The sequence below is a fragment of the Triticum aestivum genome, chromosome 1D (genome assembly GCF_018294505.1).
Source record: "Triticum aestivum cultivar Chinese Spring chromosome 1D, IWGSC CS RefSeq v2.1, whole genome shotgun sequence".
Taxonomy (NCBI): domain Eukaryota; kingdom Viridiplantae; phylum Streptophyta; class Magnoliopsida; order Poales; family Poaceae; genus Triticum; species Triticum aestivum.
The window spans coordinates 194,156,088-194,176,590 of record NC_057796.1 but is presented as its reverse complement, the minus strand read 5'-3'; positions in this window follow the sequence as shown (position 1 = coordinate 194,176,590).

The window sequence follows — 20,503 nt, the reverse complement described above, 5'->3', positions numbered from 1 at the left end:
GTTGGACATGTGTCGGTTCCTTAGTGACCCAGGGTCATTTCGGACATATCATGCCGGGTTGCCTCTTGGCTATAAATAGCCCACCCCCTACACCATAAATTGGTGGCTGCTCATAGTTAGTGCACGACTTTTGTCGTTTGAGAGCAACCCACCTCCGAAGCCTTTGAGAGAGATCCTTGCGAGGACAAAGCCCAAAACACCCAGAGCCAAAGAGTGTTAGCAAACACTGAAGTCTTTCTATCCACGTGACCTGAAGACTTGTTACACTTGAGGACTGTGAATCCTCCAGCCGATTAGGCATCACGTTCTGAGCATCCAAGAGCCATTGTGGATCGCCGGTGAACGAAGTCTGTGAAGGTTTGGAAGTCTACCTTGAAGACATACGAGAGTGATTGGGCGAAGACTGGGTGTCTTTAGCTTGAGGGGAATAAGGTGAAGATGCGGTCTTCTGAGTTCAATCTCAACCTCCCTAACCAAACGTACAGTTGTCACAGCAACTGGAATTGGTCTACCAAATCCTTGTCTTCACCAAGCAACTGGTTCTATCCCCTACTTCCTTTACTTTTCAGTTTGTCTTCATGAAGTCATTGCTTGCTTGTCTGATCTAATTGACTTCACTTTGTGAAGACTGTTACCTGTTTGGCTTCATACCATCTTCCGATCCGATCCATACTACCTAGCTGCTGATAGTCTTTGTACTTTCACAATATTGCTTGCTTGACTATGGCTTGTCTAGTGTAGTCTATCTTCCGCTGCATATCAATAGGTTCATTTCATATGTTTGTCTTCAAAGACCTCATGCTTTGAGGACTTTCATAAAAATCGCCTATTCACCCCCTCTAGTCGATAACTTGCACTTTCACTTAGTAAGAGGACTAAGGAAATGTTTCTCAGTTATGGAGGTGATAAAGAGTTCATCGTAAAGGGTTACGTCGATGCAAGTGTTGACACCGATTTGGATGACTCCGAGTCTTAATCTAGATACATATTGAAAGTGGGAGCAATTAGCTAGAGTAGCTCCATGTAGAGCATTTAGACATAGAAATTTACAAAATACATACGTATCTAAATATGGCAGACCTGTTGACTAAACCTCTCTCACAAGCAAAACATGATCACACCCTAGTAAACTCTTTGGGTGTTAGTCACATGGCAATGTGAACTATGGGTGTTAATCACATGACGATGTGAACTAGATTATTGACTCTAGTGCAAGTGGGAGACTGATGGAAATATGCCGTAGAGTCAATAATAAAGTTGTTATTATTATATTTCCTTATTCATGATAAAGGTTTATTATTCATGCTAGAATTGTATTGACCGAAAAGTTAAATACATGTGTGAATTCATAAACAAATACCGTGTCCCTAGTGAGCCTCTATTAGACTAGCTCGTTGATCAAATATGGTTAATGTTTCCTAACCATAGACATGAGTTGTCATTTGATAGCGGGATAACATCATTAGGAGAATGATGTGATGGACAAGACCCATCCGTTAGCTTAGCATATGATCGTTCAGTTTATTGCTACTGCTTTCTTAATGTCAAATACATATTCCTTCGACCATGAGATCATGCAACTCCTGGATACCAGAGTAATGCCTTGTGTGCTATCAAACATCACAATGTAACTGGGTGATCATAAAGATGCTCTACAGGTATCTCCGAAGTTGTCTGTTGAGTTGGCATGGATCGAGATTGGGATTTGTCACTCCATGTATCGGAGAGGTATCTCTGGGCCTCTCGGTTATACAACATCACAAGAAGCTTGCAAGCTAGGTGAGTAAAGGAGTTTGTTACAAGATAATGTATTACATAACGAGTAAAGAGCCTTGCCGGTAACGAGATTGAACTAGGTATGAAGATACCGACGATCGAATCTCGGGCCAATAGACTTACGAGAGTGATTGGGCGAGGACTGGGTGTCCTTGGCTCAAGGGGAATAAGGTGAAGACGCGGTCTTCTGAGTTTAATCTCAGCCTCCCTAACCAGACGTATAGTTGTCACAGCAACTAGAACTGGTCTACCAAATCCTTGTCTTCACCAAGCAACTGGTTCTATCCCCTACTTCCTTTACTTTTCAGTTTGTCTTCATGAAGTCATTGCTTACTTGTCTGATCTAATTGACTTCACTGTGTGAAGACTATTACCTGTTTGGCTTCATACCGTCTTCCATTCCGATCCATACTACCTAGCTGCTGATAGTCTTTGTACTTTCACAATATTGCTTGCTTGACTATGGCTTGTCTAGTGTAGTCTATCTTCCGCTGCATATCAATAGGTTCATTTCATCTGTTTGTCTTCAAAGACCTCGTGCTTTGAGGACTTCCATAAAAATGGCCTATTCACCCCGCCTCTAGTCGATAACTAGCACTTTCATTTGGTATCAGAGCAAGGTGCTCCCTTTTTCTGTGTGATTCGGTTTAACCACCTGGAGTTTTAGCTATGTTGAATGCATGGATAATCAAGGTCTCCGCTGCATGCCCAGTCTTCGATGACACTAATTACCCCTACTGGAGGAATAAGATGCGCATGCACCTTGAAGATATTGATGTTGACCTCTGGTATGTCGTCAAGAAAGGCGTTCCCAAGGTCGGTGAAGGTGTCACTGCTGCTGATGTCAAGAGCTTCGCTCAACTGGACTCGACCACCAAGAACATCATCCGTGATCATCTGACAAAGGACAGTATGGCCGTGCAAAGCTAGTTTGGGACTGGCTGTCCAAGGTCAACGAAGGTGTCTCAACTCAAAGAGACTCAAGGATTGATGTTCTTCGCAATCTCTTCAACTGCTTCAAGATAAACGACAATGAGAATGTCCAGCTCACATTTGATCGCCTCACTGATATCACAAATGAGCTTCGTGCTCTTGGCGCCACTGAGGTCACCAAGCACGAAATCGTGAAGAAGCTTCTGAGATCACTTGACAACTCATTTGACACCCTAGCCCTGATGATACAGGAACGCCCTGACTTCAAAGATCTCGATCTGTCTGACATACTTTAGAGGCTCAACACACATGAGTTCCAGCTATCTGAGAAGAGAGACATCTATGGCCCCAACTATGGCCGAACTCGTGCTCTGAAGGCAAAGGCCGTTTCCTCATCTAGTTCCGATGATCTTGAAGGCATTGGAAAGGAGCTAGCTATGCTCGTGAAGAAGTTCCAGAAGTTCTCCAAAAGGAATTACTTCGGAAAGTCTTCAAGATCTAGCTCAAGAAATGATGAGGCTTCCTCTCGTGACCACAAGAAGAGAACATGCCACAAATGCAAGAAGCCAGGCCACTACATCTCTGAGTGTCCTCAATGGGACAAGGAATCTAAGAAGAAGAAGAAGAGCAAGGAATATGATTCTGATGACAAGAAGAAGAAGAAATCCTCAAAGTCTTCTTCAAAGTCTTCATCAAAGTCTTCATCTCATAAGAAGAGATCATCCAGCAAGGCTCGTGCATTCGTTCGCAAGGAAATGGATTCAGAGGAGGATTCTACTTCTGAGGAGGCAGAGGTGGAGTCTGAGGAGGAGTTTGATTCAGGCGTGGCAAGCCTGGCTCTAGCTTCGGCATTCGTCGCCAAGTCCATCTTCAACACTAAAGATAATGGTCACGTCGCCAACACTGAAGCCGATGATGAGGACGACTCTGCTCCGACCTACTGCTTCATGGCACGAGGTGCTAAGGTAAACTCACGTGATGCTTACTTTCAAACATCCAGTGAAGATGACTCTGAATGTGAATCCAAACCTAGCTACAAGACTCTGGCTAAAATTGCAACTGAACAACAAACTGCTATGGAACATATTCAAAAGTTGCTAGAAAAAAGTGATGACTCGTTGGACGCGGAAATGAATCGAACTCAGTCCTTAATTGAAGACATTAAAAATCTTCATGTTAAGTACGAGGAACTTGAAAGTCATCACGAAATACTCTCCGCTACTCATGAGAAGGTTTCCTATGATTATCTTCAAAGGAAGCAAGAACTTGAGAATCTAAGAGCGTCTCATAAAGATCTTCAAAAAGAGAACGGTTCACTTTGCGCTCAATAGATCAGTTCCGTGCAAGAAGACTTTCTGCCACCATGTTTAAAATGTCTTGAGCATGATAATGTTGTCTCTATTGCTGAATGTTCTACTGCTGCTAATGTTGCAATATCTTCAACTACTGATGTGGTGACTAACCCCTCATCTTTTGCTAATGAGAATGCTAGGTTGAAGACATTTCTTGAAACTGGCATGTACAAAAGCCTCAAAGGGCATCAGAAACTATGTGATGTCCTCAAGAAATAGATTTTGAATCGAAACCATAGGAAAGCGGGTGTTGGGTTCGAGAGGAAAATGAATGTCGATGGTTCGTACTGGAAGCCTGAGCAGTACCCCAAAACCACATGGGTTGCTGCGAAGGGACCTTCAGTGGACCCATCTACCTTATCTGGCTTCACTTGTGCTAACCCCATTATCATTGATGAATCCTTTGACGCCAATTATAAGCTGTTTAAGAATCAAAATGGTGAAATGGTTGCCAGGTTTATTGGTACTAACTACATGAATGGACCACCTTTGAAGAAGATCTGGGTGCCCAAAAGTTGTCTTGAGAAGCTTCCTGCGAATGTCATCATGACACCACCTGGGAAGAAGACAAACCCCAGACCAAAGGCTTCATATGGTGCAAAGGCTTCATACAGACAAAGGACCTCACAAGGTACCCTAACGTCAATGTTTTGCAGGGAAACCATACTCAGACTTATGAATATGAGCGCGTTTCCTCAAACCGCTATGTTCATAAAACAAAGAACTTTTATGCCTATTCTTATGAGTATTATTCACCTCCTGCAAGGCTATTTGCTAGGGCTCCAAAGCCAAAGTTCTCAGATGCTGCACTTAGACTCATTGCTTCTAAGCCACCCCTGAAGATGTGGGTGGTTAAGAAGAATTAACTTTCTTTTGCAGGGAAAGGTCTCCAGCCGGAAATCAAAGGCTTCAAGCGCTAATGCCCGGGACCTAAAACATCTTGTGGGACGCAATATAAAGTGCCAAAATAGTCTTACTACGTATTTCGTCCCATGATTTCTTGACAAACACCCTATCTACCCTAACAAGGATATGAACTTTGATAGTATGCTTGTTCGTCAAATGTTTATGCTTCACACTTCTCTTTGTGAAGCCTATCCCCCTAACTGCACTGTAGGGTACGGCTCCGAAGGATATTGAATGGATTATGGAGAGTGGATGCACTAACCACATGGCTGGTGATCGAAGTATTCTTATGGATTCAACCCTACGTCTGTCTGACAAGAGTCAGACACTGGTAAAAGCAAGGTATTGGGCCTAGGTAGAGTTGCAATCTCAAAGGATCAGCACATGGATAAAGTGATGCTTGTTGAATCCCTTAGTTTCAACTTAATGTTTGTCTCAATGCTTTGTGATATTTGGAAAATATCGTTGCCTTGTGCTTATGGAATCTGACAAATCTCTAGTCTTCGAAGGGTATCGAAGAGACGTTTGTATATGGTAGATTTCTCTGCACGACCACAACTGGCTGTATGTCTTCTAGCAAAAGCTTCAGAGTGCTGGCTCTGGCATCGGAGGCTAGGGCATGCGGGCATGAGGAACTTGCACATTCTTGTGAAGAAGAAGCATATCATAGGCATCGAGGGTGTCAAGTTCAAGAAGGATCATCTGTGTGGTGCCTGTGAAGGCGGGAAGATGAAAAGGGCAAAGCATCCCTCAAAGACAATCATGACGACAACACGCTCCTTCGAGCTACTTCACAGGGACTTATTTGGCCCTACTCATTAGTCTACCCTTACTACCACTACCTGCCTCTATGGCTTTGTTATTGTTGATGATTACTCAAGATACACATGGGTGCACATAATTATCTACAAGACTGAAGTGCAGGATGTCTTCAGACGATTCGCCAATCGTGACATGACCAACTATGGCATCAAGATCAAGCACATCAGAAGTGACAATGGCACAGAGTTCAAGAACACCGGCCTCGACACTTATCTTGATACATTGGGCATCACACATGAGTTCTATGCTCCATACACACCTCAGCATAATGGCATCGTGGAGCACAAGAACAGAACCCTCATTGAGATGGGACGTATGATGCTTGATGAGTACAAGACTCCAAGAAAATTCTGGTCTGAAGCCATTGATACTGCTTGCCACATCATCAACCATGTTTATCTTCATAAGTTCCTAAAGAAGACATCCTATGAGCTCTTGACTGGTAAGAAGCCAAATGTCAGCTATTTCAGAGTCTTTGGTGCTAGGTGCTGGATCAAGGATCCACATCACACTTCAAAATTTGCACCGAAAGCACATGAAGGTTTTATGCTTGGTTACGGAAAGGATTCACACTCCTACAAAGTCTTCAACCTCTTTCACTATAAAGTGGTTGAAACTGTGGATGTGTGGTTCAATGAGACTAATGGCTCGCAAAGAGAGCACGTGCCAAATGTGCTAGATGAAGCTACACCAAATGAATCTATCAACCTAATGGGTACTGGAGAGATCATACCTACCGAGGAACAGGCTGAAGAGGAAATCATCATTTCTACACCTAATCAGCATTAAGACATTGCTCAACCTGAAGCCAATGCTGAAGATGAAGACAATGATCAGCAAGGGCAAAATCTTCGTCCAGTACATCCTCGTGTTGCAAATGAAGTCTAGATTGAGAAGATAATTGATAGTATCAATGCACCTGGTCCACTCACTCGTTCAAGAGCAACATAGCTAGCAAATTTCTGTGGGCACTTTGCATGTGTCTCTACATCTGAACCCAAGAAAGTTGATGAAGCCTTCATGGAACCTGAATGGATTCAAGCCATGCAACTAGAGCTTCAACAGTTTGAGCCGAATAATGTATGGGAGCTAGTAAAGCGTCCTGATCCTCGCAAGCACAATATCATCGGCACCAAATGGATCTATCGCAACAAACAAGATGAACATGGTCAAGTGGTCAGAAACAAGGCTCGTCTCATTGCTCAAGGTTACACACAAGTGGAAGGGATTGACTTCGATGAAACCTTTGCTCCTGTGGCTAGGCTTGAAGTCATTTGCATACTGCTAGCTTATGCTAACCACAACAACATTCTTCTGTACCAAATGGATGTAAAGAGTGCCTTCCTCAACGGCAAAATAGAAGAAGTGTATGTTGCACAACCGCCTGGTTTTGAAGACCCAAAGCATCCTGAAATGGTGTACAAGCTCAACAAGGCACTGTATGGCCTCAAACAAGCACCTCATGCTTGGTATGAGACACTCAAAGACTTCCTGAAGAGCAAAGGCTTCAAACCTGGTTCTCTAGATCCCACTCTCTTCACGAAGACATATGATGGTGAACTGTTTGTATGCCAAATCTATGTGGATGCCATTATCTTCGGCTGCACTGACAAGAGATACAGTGATGAGTTTGGGCATATAATGCAAGAACAATGTCAGATGTCCATGATGGGTGAGCTGAAGTTCTTCCTTGGTCTTCAAATCCGTCAGCAGAGAAATGGCATCTTCATATCACAATAGAAGTACCTCAAAGATTGCCCGAAGAAGTTTCGAATGCAAGACTACAAAGGGTACACGACGCCAATGCCAACCAAAGGCCAATTGGGCCCCGACGACAATGGTAAAGAGTTCGATCAAAAGGTATACTGCTCAATGATTGGTTCTTTACTTTACTTATGTGCATCTAGGCCTGATATAATGCTTAGCATTTGCATGTGTGCCCGTTTCCAAGCGGCACCAAAGGAATTGCATCACTTAGCAGTGAAGCGAATTCTTCGATATATGGCTCACACCCCAACACTAGGATTATGGTATCCAAAGGGCTCAGAGTTTGATCTAGTTGGATTCTCAGATGCTGATTATGCTGGTGACAAGGTTGATCGCAAGTCCACATCAGGCACATGTCACTTTCTTGTACGATCTCTTGTTTGTTGGTCTTCAAAGAAGCAGAACTGTGTATCATTCTCCACTGCAGAATCTGAATACATTGCTATCGGATCTTGCTGCGCTCAGCTTCTCTGGATGAAGCAAACTCTCAAGGACTATGGCATCAACATGAAGCATGTGCCACTCTACTGCGACAATGAGAGCGCCATCAAGATTGCTCACAACCCAGTTCAGCACTCAAAGACAAAGCACATTCAAATCCGTCATCATTTTCTCAGGGATCATGTGTTGAAGGAAGACATTGATATCATACACGTCAACACTGAAGAGCAATTGGCAGATATATTCACAAAGCCCTTGGACGAGAAAAGGTTTTGCAAGCTACGGTGTGAGCTAAATATCTTAGAATCCTCAAATGTCCTGTGAATGGACACACATCCTAACGCTTATGCATGTTGATGTCTTAGATGTGCAACACATGAAGTAACGTATATCTTCAATTCATGAAGACTTACCCTCTAAGTGTGAATACATTAATGTGGAATTTGACTTCGGAGCGCCACGATAATTGTGCATCGTGTCTGGGTCCAATAGTTCCTATACGGTGGGTAATGCCACCACCAAACTTTCTCGAAGATTTTCATTTGGCGTCATGATTGCATTCTCTTCATATTTGGTTTGTCTTCAACATTGATTTGACTTCAAATTTTATCTCCGCTATGCTGATTTGGTCTTTTCTGATATATATGTGTGTGTGTGTGTGTGTGTGTGTGTGTGTGTGTGTGTTTTGTCCTCTACAACATTCACTTATAGTTATGTCTTCAAACTTGCCATTTTCTGAACTAAGTGAATGTGATCGGACCCTAACCCCTTCTATGCTTCTTCCTCATATTCTTTCTGTCTAGTCATATGCATTCTGTTGACACGTGTCGAATGTCTTCACTGCGTCCTTGTCAGCTGAAGATACAGAGACACACATTTAAAACTGTTTTTAATGCCATATCTCTTTTGCCTGAATACAGGAGAAGCCGGAACGACCACCCGACAAACCAGGCGCGTGTGGGAACATGGATCAACTCTCAATAAGTTGCATGCACGCCATGTGTCCACCAGATGTGAACCGCCAGGGGCACCTGCGTAATTGTGCAGCGCAGCCCTTCACCTTATAAATACTCACCCGCACGGTCATTATCTCCTATGCCACCTCGCCATCTCGCTCAAACCCTAGTGCCACCGGTAGCTCAAGTCGACGCCGGAGACGAAGCGCTTAGCTGCCGCGACCTCTTCGACGCAGTCTCCACGCCGACCGCGGACCTCGTCTTCTCCGCCGCCACCGTAGGTGTCTTCCGCTGTCAAGTTAGGGCTCAGGAGATTGGACTGTTCGGCATCCGTTCCGCCTCGTCTAGCAGTTCTTCGAGCGGTAAATAAACTCGCTTGTTTACCGTTTTTTCGATCTGTTGAATCCGTCCACTTCACCTAAAAGTGGTTTTCAAACTTCCAAATATAGATCTTTCTGTTTCTGCATCTCATAACTTGCAAGTATATTCACTTATGCCTCACAACTAGTTAGATTCCTCACTTGTACTTATTCATGGATTCGTACCCATCTGGAACCAACTCACTTCAAATAAGTGAATGTCTTCGCACTATGAGGTCAACATCTTCAAACTGATTTATCTTCAAAATCTTCTGAGAATGCATGTGACCTCTTCCCCTTCCCTTGCATCTCTAATGTTGTCATAGTTACATGTCCATGGGAGAATCCCTTGGTTCTCATAGTCTGCATTCATTTGCAGAATACTTATAGCATCACATTGAATCTCCTGAAGCTAGTTCTTGTCTGACCAGTCGTCGGAAGCCATTCACTGTATTGAAGCCTTTCAGTCTGAGTATAATGGCAACTGAAAAATCTGCAAGGAAGGGTCGCAGGCAATGCCGTGGCAATACTGCCTTGGATCTGCCTCCAGATCTCTATGAACTATACAAATCTGATCCTGAAGAAAACTACAATTAGCGCAAGTCCAGAATCTAATGGATCAGAAGATATTGGGCAGAGCAATGGTTCAAGTATAACTTCGTCACTCCTGAGTATGCTAAGAAGAATGCTATCAAGCGCCCGTGGGGCGATATTCTTTACAAGAAACTGCAACCTCAGACGAAGCCTGAAGCTATTGCTCAAGGTTTCTATCCTTGCATGGTCCAAGGACCTCAAACCGACAATGCCGACCCATCATCTCTTCGATGGTGTCGTGACGATGATCTATTCAAGCGCAACTATCAATTTGCAAAGGAGTCTGCTGCTAAGAACAAAAAGGCATTCAGACTCAACTTCAACCCCGGTCCATCTGCTCCAAGGCCTGATGGCACTCGTGAAGCTAATCCAAATGTCATCGGCCCCTTCAATGGCTTCGATGGGCTTCTCTCCCATATTGTAGCTCAAAGGGCCACAGTTGATCAATCTGCTGATGACGCAGACTCTAAGGATGCTCCTGTGCCCCCCAAGCAGAAGAAGAAGACAAAAGCTTCAAAGCCCGCTACTGCTCCTAAAGCTTCTACGGTGAAGCCATTGAAAACCGCACCTCCTGAATCCAGTGTGCAGTCTGAAGATCTATCTCGCGTCTCCAAGAAGACCAAAAAGCCCATGAAGATTTCTAGGCATGGCCTTACTCCTGCTGCCATTCTGCGCAATGAGGACAACACCATTGATCTGTCAAGTGATGAAGATCTCACAGATGATGCTCCGGAAATGTTGATCAAGAGCAAACAAAAGGCTGAGATCTTCCAAGATCTTCCTCTGTTTGATGCTGATATACTCAATAACTTCATAGGTGAATGGTTTGAAGACCAAAGCATCAACATTGATGATCTGCAGCTGCCAGTGGACATCAACGTCACATTTCAAGGAGCCATTGCCAATGAACTTGCCATAGCTCAGAAAATTGTTGAGCTGAAAAACAAGATTGACTATGAGAAGGCAGAGTTCAAGAATCACATGGGCAAGCTCAGTGTTGCTGATGTGCAAAACTCCAAGCAAATGATGAATAACCTCAAGGCCCAGTTCAACAAAAAGCGTGAAGAAGGCAAAGTCTCACGTGAGCGCATGAAGTATTATGCGCAGAAGTGTGTGCAAGCACGCAATGAGGCTGTGAAGAGAAAGGCACTTGGGCATCCTGGCATCGACCCCAAGATGGCTGCCAAGAAGAAGAAGAAGTCTGCTGAAGCTAAACCAGAAGCTTCAAGGTAGGGCCAACCAAGCATTGTCTTCCTTGCCAACATGACTGGCTCGAAGCCAAAGGTCCCCTCAGCAGCTTCAGAGCAAAAGAAGACAAGGCAAGCTGAGGCTGAAGCCAGGAAGAGGAAGCATCATGACACCTCTTATGCTGCTCCATCCAAGAAAAAGTTGAAGACAAAGGCTTCCAAGTCTTCAAGAAGAGAGCGTGCTGCTACCCAAGAGCCCCTGAATGTTGAACCAATCTCTGTTGCTCTACCTACCTCCACCAACCGTGAGCACCGCCTTGTGATCCATGAGCCTGCTTCCACAGAGGCTCTAGAAAGTGAAGAGATTCCAGCTGCCGACTCCAACGTAGCTGAAGACATTGGTCATGAGGACCATGTTGAAGATGATGAAGTCCTTCCTCAGCTTGAGCCCAAATCGGTATCATCGCCTGCTCTTACGAGCAGTAAACTCATAAGCATTGGCCGTCCCTTGACACCAACTGCTCAAGATGATTTATGGGCTGAGAAACGACCAAACACCCCCCTTAATGATGATGATGGGATCCCCCATACTCCACCAGCTTAAGTCACCACTCCGGTGCTTGATGATGATTACATGGAACAGAGCACTCCCTCACTAAAGGTGTCGTCCGCATTTCGCACGCTTGGCAAAGGCCTCAGGCCCCAAGTCTCCATGTCAAGCATTCCAGAAGAGGATGTGCTGCAGCAAACCAGCTCAGTAGCACGTCAAATGTTCCCTGAAGCCATCCCTTCTGCGTCTGCTCATGAGTCTGTAGCCAAAGCTGCTGAAGACATTCCGGCTGCATCAGCCGATGAAGGAAAAGAAGAAGAAAGAGATGTTATTCCCCTTGCTAGTGATCCAGTCGTCCATTAAGAGAATATGATCGTGCCAGATCCTCCAGTCGTTGAAGATATGGAGGTTGAAACCAATGAGGCTGCCACCACTGAAGCCAATGATGCAGTCATGGCTGAAGACAGTGTGGAGCCCGAAGCCAATGCTACCCCTAAAGACAATATCCAGCTAACCACCTCTGACGTAGCCATTCCTCCACCAAGGCCTCACACAATGGAACGCGTTTACAACCGTGGTGGTGAGATTGTGACTGTCAGATGGCCTATTGTGGTTCCACCCACTGCTCCCGGCCCTCGATATGATTATCATGTGGAGCAAAGGCCTCAAACTCAGAAGGCAAAGCCAAGATTGCCAAGGCTTCCCAGTGCTGCAACAACCCAAGGCTCCTTTAGTGTGCTCAGCTTCAGAGAGCACACCACATTCTTCGACAGCGCCAAGAACCCCTACAAGAAGCCCAAGATCTCCTCTGACAGGTTTTGGAGCCATCAGCAACGAAGCTACTACTCATGCATTCTATACAACCAAGACCAGATTTTTCCACATAAGCGTCTGGATTGTGATGCCATTGCTGGGCTGCCATGCCTTGAAGAGGTTCTTGGCTGCTTCAGAGACGTTGGGCTGCTGCCATTTTTAACTGACAAAGAGCACTGGTACAAAGAGCTTCTGCTGCAGTTTTATGCCACATTGCACATCCGAGGCTACAACAGGGATCCAAAGACTTGGATCCTTGAGTGGATGACAGGTGACGTCCATCATGAAGCCAAAGATCAAGACATCATTGAGCTGACTTCCCTGCCCACTCCTGTGAGTTGTTTGAACCAGGTTGTCAGCTTCATCAAAATAAACTGCAAAGCATCTTTCAGAAGCCAGAGCCAAATATGAGCCAGATGTTAAGCATGATGAAGCCTTTGCCCCATGACGCTGAATACCCCAAGGAGTTCTTTGTCAAGGACCATGAGTACTTTCCCCGCACAATATATCACATTCTGAGGCGTACTCTATGGCCTATCAAAGGCAACTCTTCTGATGCCAAACTCGAAGGCGCTATGAAGACATTGGTCTTCTATATCATCAATGGCATCAGATTCAATATGCAAGATTTCTTTATCCGCCAGCTTGCAGCTTCTGGCATTGATCTCTTTGGACTAAAGTTCTATGCTCCCTGGGTTATGCGCTTGATTAAGCTTCATTCCACTATCAACTATCAACCTTCAACTCGCAACCATGTTGTATTGTTGCGTGATGTTGACATGTCTCATGAAGCCATCTACCCTGAGCCTGCTAAGAAGCCACTCCACTTGCAAAATGCAGAACATCACAGCTTCACTCAGCCAATTGAAGGCATTCTTGTGCCGAATTCTGCTACTCCTGGTTATCCTTTGGCTGGCAACTTGCATCTGCCACATCGTGCCAACACTGAAGCCACAACCAGTACAATTGCTCAAAGGCCTCAGAAGTGTCCCCGTGTCCTGAACGACCGAGAGCTTCTTGTATCCCTACATCAGAAATACGATAGGCATCATGACTGGCTGAAGCACCAAATGCAGAGTCTTCTGGTTGATGTCAATCACATTTGCAATTTGGCAACCAAGAATTCATTCAATGCACATGAAGCCTGTCGGCGGTCCTGTAAGAGCCTCACACTGCTCTGCTCTAAAGATGATCTTCACGAAGATGGCTTCACAGAGAAATTTAGTTTGATTCCAGGCCTCCACAGTCTGCAAGTTGGCGTCCAACACCGTCTATTGAAGATTCTGATTTTTCATCTTCGGCCGCAAGTATTGTTGCGAGAGTCGTCGATGAAGAAGACGACGCCACTTCACCCGCAATGGCTTCCTGCACCACGACTCTGCATCAGCCCCTCTGCACCACCCAACTCCAACATCGACCTTTCTACTCCAACATCTTCTCCAACTGGGAACAAGTAGATCCTCTATGTCTTCAAACCTTTTTGGTCCTTACTGACAAAAGGGGGAGAAGCATATGAGGTTGATAGTCTTCAAGCGGGTCCATATGGGGTGGTTGCCTTATTTTTTGCTAAGTTCTTACAACTCTCGTTTTGAAACTATTTGGCTCTTGAGTTGTAACACTTAAACTTAACGGTCCTCTGCTACTTTTGCTGCTACTTTGTGATGCGATGATAAATTCCGCGTGAAGTCATTCTGCAGATGCCCATTTCTCATTATGCATTTCATTATCTTCATTATACCTATGTATGCATGATGAGTTGTGTTCGTGAGTTTAAGAGGATTTCCACAAAGTAAAACCTGCCATGTGCATTTGCATTCAAAAGCAAACTACTTATATGCACATCTTCAGGGGGAGCCTTTTACAACTTATGAAGACAATGACTTTGATCTTTAACTTTCACATACTTTTATCCCCGTTGAAAACTTCAACCAGTTTGTCATCAATCACCAAAAGGGGGAGATTGTAAGTGCGTCTAGTGCCACCCCTAGTTGGTTTTGGAGTATTGACGACAAACTTGGTTGAGGGACTAATGTGTTTGTGAGAATTGCAGGATAACACAGATAGTAGTCCCTTATTGATTCGTTTTTCCTACCAGAGATGACCCCTAAAAATGTGTGAAGACATTGAAGACAATGGTGGTTCGTGAAGACATTCATGATGAAGATAATGACATGTGAAGACATTCACTTGAAGACTATGGAGTGCGAAGACATAGTTGTTTCGTAGTTTCTTTTTCTTCTTATTGAGTCATAGGAACCACCGTACTGTTAAGTGGGGTCCAAGTGAACAAAGTCAGAGTGACTGATGTGATGCTCAACCAAAATCCTATGTCTTCGAGCAAAGACAATGAGAGCAAATCTTATCCAAAGTTGGATGAGTCAGCTTTGCTTGTAGCCAAAGCCAAGCTGTCACGTGTGTTTGAATCCGACCGTTGGACACGTGTCGGTTCCTTAGTGACCCAGGGTCATTTCGGACATATCATGTCGAGTTGCCTCCTGGCTATAAATAGCCCACCCCTACACCATAAATTGGTGGCTGCTCAGAGTTAGTGCACGACTTTTGTCGTTTGAGAGCAAACCACCTCCGAAGCCTTTGAGAGAGAGATCCTTGCGAGGACAAAGCCCAAAACACCCAGAGCCAAAGAGTGTTAGGCATCACTGAAGTCTTTCTGTCCGCGTAACCTGAAGACTTGTTACACTTGAGGACCGTGAATCCTCCAGCCGGTTAGGTGTCATGTTCTGAGCATCCAAGAGCCATTGTGGATCGCCGGTGAACAAAGTCTGTGAAAGTTTGGAAGTCTACCTTGAAGACTTACGAGAGTGATTGGGCGAGGACTGGGTGTCCTTAGCTCAAGGGGAATAAGATGAAGACACGGTCTTCTGAGTTCAATCTCAGCCTCCCTAACCAGACATACAGTTGTCACAGCAACTGGAACTGGTCTACCAAATCCTTGTCTTCACCAAGCAACTGGTTCTATCCCCTACTTCCTTTACTTTTCAGTTTGTCTTCATGAAGTCATCGCTTGCTTGTCTGATCTAATTGACTTCACTGTGTGAAGATTATTACATGTTTGGCTTCATACCATCTTCCATTCCGATCCATACTATCTAGCTGCTGATAGTGTTTGTACTTTCACAATATTGCTTGCTTGACTATGGCTTGTCTAGTGTAGTCTATCTTCCGCTGCATATCAATAGGCTCATTTCATCTGTTTGTCTTCAAAGACCTCATGCTTTGAGGACTTTCATAAAAATCGCCTATTCACCCCCCCTCTAGTCGATAACTTGCACTTTCACTTAGTTATCTAAGAGGACTAAGGAAATGTTTCTCGGTTATGGAGGTGATAAAGAGTTCGTCGTAAAGGGTTACGTCGATGCAAGCGTTGACACCGATTTGGATGACTCCGTGTCTTAATCTAGATACATATTGAAAGTGGGAGCAATTAGCTAGAGTAGCTCCATGTAGAGCATTTAGACATAGAAATTTGCAAAATACATACGTAACTAAATATGGCAGACCTGTTGACTAAACCTCTCTCACAAGCGAAACATGATCACACCCTAGTAAACTCTTTGGGTGTTAGTCACATGGCAATGTGAACTATGGGTGTTAATCACATGACGATGTGAACTAGATTATTGACTCTAGTGCAAGTGGGAGACTGATGGAAATATGCTGTAGAGTCAATAATAAAGTTGTTATTATTATATTTCCTTATTCATGATAAAGGTTTATTATTCATGCTAGAATTGTATTGACCGAAAACTTAAATACATGTGTGAATTCATAAACAAATACCGTGTCCCTAGTGAGCCTCTACTGACTAGCTCATTGATCAAAGATGGTTAATGTTTCCTAACCATAGACATGAGTTGTCATTTGATAACGGGATAACATCATTAGGAGAATGATGTGATGGACAAGACCCATCCGTTAGCTTAGTATATGATTGTTTAGTTTATTGCTACTGCTTTCTTAATGTCAAATACATATTCCTTCGACCATGAGATCATGCAACTCCCGGATACCAGAGTAATACCTTGTGTGCTATCAAACATCACAACGTAACTGGGTGGTCATAAAGATGCTCTACAGATATATCCGAAGTTGTCTGTTGAGTTGGCATGGATCGAGATTGGGATTTGTCACTCCGTGTATCGGAGAGGTATCTCTGGGCCTCTCGGTTATACAACATCACAAGAAGCTTGCAAGCAAGGTGAGTAAAGGAGTTTGTTACAAGATAATGTATTACAGAACGAGTAAAGAGCCTTGCCGGTAACGATATTGAACTAGGTATGAAGATATCGATGATCGAATCTCGGGCAAATAACATACTGACAAACAAAGGGAATTACGTATGTTGTCATAAACGTTTGACCGGTATAGATCTTCATGGAATATGTAGGAACCAATATGGGCATCCAGGTCCTGCTATTGGTTATTGGCCGGAGAGGCGTCTCGGTCATGTCTACATCATTCTCGAACCCGTAGGGTCCGCACGCTTAATGTTCATTGATGATATAGTATTATATGAGTTATGTGAGTTGGTGAACGAATGTCGTTCGGAGTCCCGGATGAGAACACGGGCATGAGGAGGAGCTCCGGAATGGTCCAGATATAAAGATTGATATATAGGACGATCCTATTTGGTCACCGGAAAGGTTTCGGGATGTACCGGGTATTCATCGGAGTGCCAGAAGGGGTTCCGGGAGGACACCGGTAAGTGGTGGGCCTTATGGGCCAAAGGGGGGAAGCACACCTGCCCACAAGGGGGCTGGCACGCCCCTCCACCCCTACCCATTCACCAAGGAGGGAGGAAAGGAAGGGGGAGGCGCCCCTAAGGCAGCCAACCCCCCTTTCCTCCCCCCATGTCCATATATGGATGGGGGGCGGCTAGGCAGGCCTCTAGGGCAGCCGCCGACCAATTGGGGCGCCCTAGGGCTGCCTCCTCTCCCTCTCCACGATTCCCTAGCTGTGTGCGGCACCCGTCTCCTTCTAGTTCATCCTCGGTCATATTTTCGTAGTGCTCGGCGAAGCCCTGCGGATGTAGTTGCATCACCACCGTCACCATGCCGTCATGTTGCCGGAACTCATCTATTACTTCACCCGTCTTGCTGGATCAAGAAGGCGAGGACGTCATCGAGCTGAACATGTGCTGAACACGGAGGTGTCGTACGTTCCTTACTTGATCGGTTGGATCGTGAAGGTGTTTGACGACATCAACCACGTTGATAAACGCTTTCACTTAATAGTCTAGGAGGGTACGTATACACACTCTCCCCTCTCATAGCTATGCATCTCCATGGATAGATCTTGCGTGTGCATAATTTTTTTTGTTTTCCATGCAACGTTCCCCATCAACTAATTCTACCTTTAGCTCCTCTTTGGATTCAACACTGTTATTTATCGAAGGGCTACAACTAACCCGCTATACTTGTGGCTTACCAAGACCTTTTTTGGCACCGTTGCGGGGGAGCAATAGCGTGGGGCGAGTATTCTCATGTGCGCTTGTTGGCTTTATCTCTAAGTAATTTTAATTTTCTGTTCTAATTTGTTTTCTATCTTTAGTTATGGGTATGGAGCACGAAACACCAAAAAGTTAGTTTTACTTGCTACTCATCGAGATGCAGAACCTTCTAAAACCCTCGATGCTGGTTACGTGTCGAACATCGAATATTTCTTTTATAATCATGATAAATCCCCATTCAACATGATAATGGGATACACTTTGAATCAACATGAATAGTTTAGGGATTATCGACTCAAAAAAGGGAAACACTTATGGATCAAATAAAAAAGTTACCTTGGTATGCTTGGAATATGTGCTTAATGTATGATTATACTTGTTGCTCTAGGCTGGAGGCTCCACACCTTCCCTTCAAATGTTAATTTAATGATAATGAAACCTTGGCTTCTTATGCTAATGGTGCACTTGCTTATTATGATGTGGAGCAAATCGAAGAAATTGCCGCTTTCAATGGTGCTTATGAAATTGCTTCTTTGCTTGAAAAGTATGAAAAGTGTGATGGTGCTATTTACAAATCTGAAAATCTTCCCATACTTCAATATTGCTATGAGAACTATGAATACAATGCTCATATTAATGAATTTATTGAGATGCAAAATGATCTTAGCCTTAATCAAAACTACCAATTGGTTGAATCTCCCCGGGAGGCAACTCCTAACCCTCCCCCGCTAGAGGCCACTACGGCCCCGGTAGCCACCTCCCTCACCTTTTGGTGATCGCTTCGATCCCTGTAATCTTCTCTAGTGCCTTAGTTCTTGGTGTTTTGGGTGGTCTGGCTCACCGTGGCCCCTTTCGCCCACAACTTCGCCTGTGGCAAGGAGTTCCAGGCAAGCGTGAGGAGCAAGTTTGGTCACCCGATGGTCTTCTTGCCGGGCTTCCATCAGAAATAATTCACCATGGTGGTATGTTTTTGTTGTGCCACGTTCAAGCTTGATGTACAAACGATGAGTGTTGCTCTGTAGGCCACCTTTGGCGGTTATCCCCAAGGCTTTAAGGTTTGTCTCCTCAAAGATCGCTCCTTTAGGTTCTTGATTGCCTCAAAATCTATGGGTTTTTGTATTTACAATGCTGGTAGAGTTGCCGAGATGGATTTTGAGATGATTTTTAGCCTCTGGCTAATTGGGGGCCTAACTGGCATTGAGAGGAGTCCTTGTTCTATGGAGAACTTGATGCTGAATGGATCGTAGTTGGCCGCAATGGCAAATCCATTTTTCCTTGCTCCGGTGATCGTTGGAATTCTTGCTTGCCGGTGAGAGAAACCGGATTAGTCTTCCAAAGGTTGTCACATGATATTCAATGCGGCCGTGATCCTGGTCTGTCACAAGTTAATGAGAGGATTAATATCGATCTAATGTGCCTGAATCAGGGTGACAGGGGAGTGACACTGAGTTAACTGTTGGTCATCCTAGGGTTGACTGGTCTTGCTATGCATGTGGCAAGGTACGACACTTCGCCCAGTTCGGCCCGAAACCCTGGCTCACTGGGCTATAGCCTTTTATTCCTTTCACTTCATTCCCTAGCCCAAAGAGCGTGCTTGGGCTCCAGGCGAGGTGGATAGTTGGTTTCAGCCGAGTGGGACGGCCCAATGGACTCATCAGGTTTCCTCTTTAAAGGAGTTAGTCATGTTTTTTTTTAAATTTCCAGCCGAGACCACAGCCAGACTCCTCGCATTCCTATGCTCTTACCAACTTTGCTCTTTCCTGGTTGAGCTCGTCGCCATTAGATTATACAAAACTCTCTGCAACCAAAGAGCTTCAATCAACTGCTACATTGGCAATGGCCAACTTTCCGATTGATCCGCTGCCCTTTGTCCCGCATGGTTTTCAGATTCAACACATCAAACGGCTGACAGGGGTTTCCAGGGTGGTGATACCGCATTGCCCCGGGCGGCACGAAGACTGGGCCATCGCCACCACCCATCCACTCCCATACGAGGTACACTTACCAAATGTGCATGATGTTCCTGAGGACTTCTTACATCATGACCTGGTAGCTCAAATGGGATTTCGAGAAATACAGCCGTGCCTGTTTGGGGAGGCTTTTGTCCAGTTCACACATGCTAGAGACAGGTTGATCAGAGAGAGTCCACATGCATTTGGGGATGTTTTTATTTCTTTCACCAAGCATAATGAAGGGAAAAACTGGGGGAGAGTTCATTTCAATAGGTTTGCTGGCTCTGATTGTTGGAGTTCCCTTTGACCACTGTAACACAGAGGATATTGCAGCTGCTATTGCTAGATTTGGCAGACTCATCAACTGGGAAAAGGAGGATGCCAGAGTTACTGAACTCATTGATATGCCCAAGAGCATAAGACGGTCTGAAGGGGAAACTTTCGAGGAGGAGTCTTTGACTAGATCAGTGGAAATTCTTTTGGAGAAGATGCTGGGAGGTGGGCCACGTGATGAAGTGCAACCCACCAAATAAAGTTTTAAACACTAAACTAAAGTATTACAACATATTTTTGTAGTATAAGAATTATTGTGCACATTACAAAAACAAAAGGTGTACATTTTGATTAT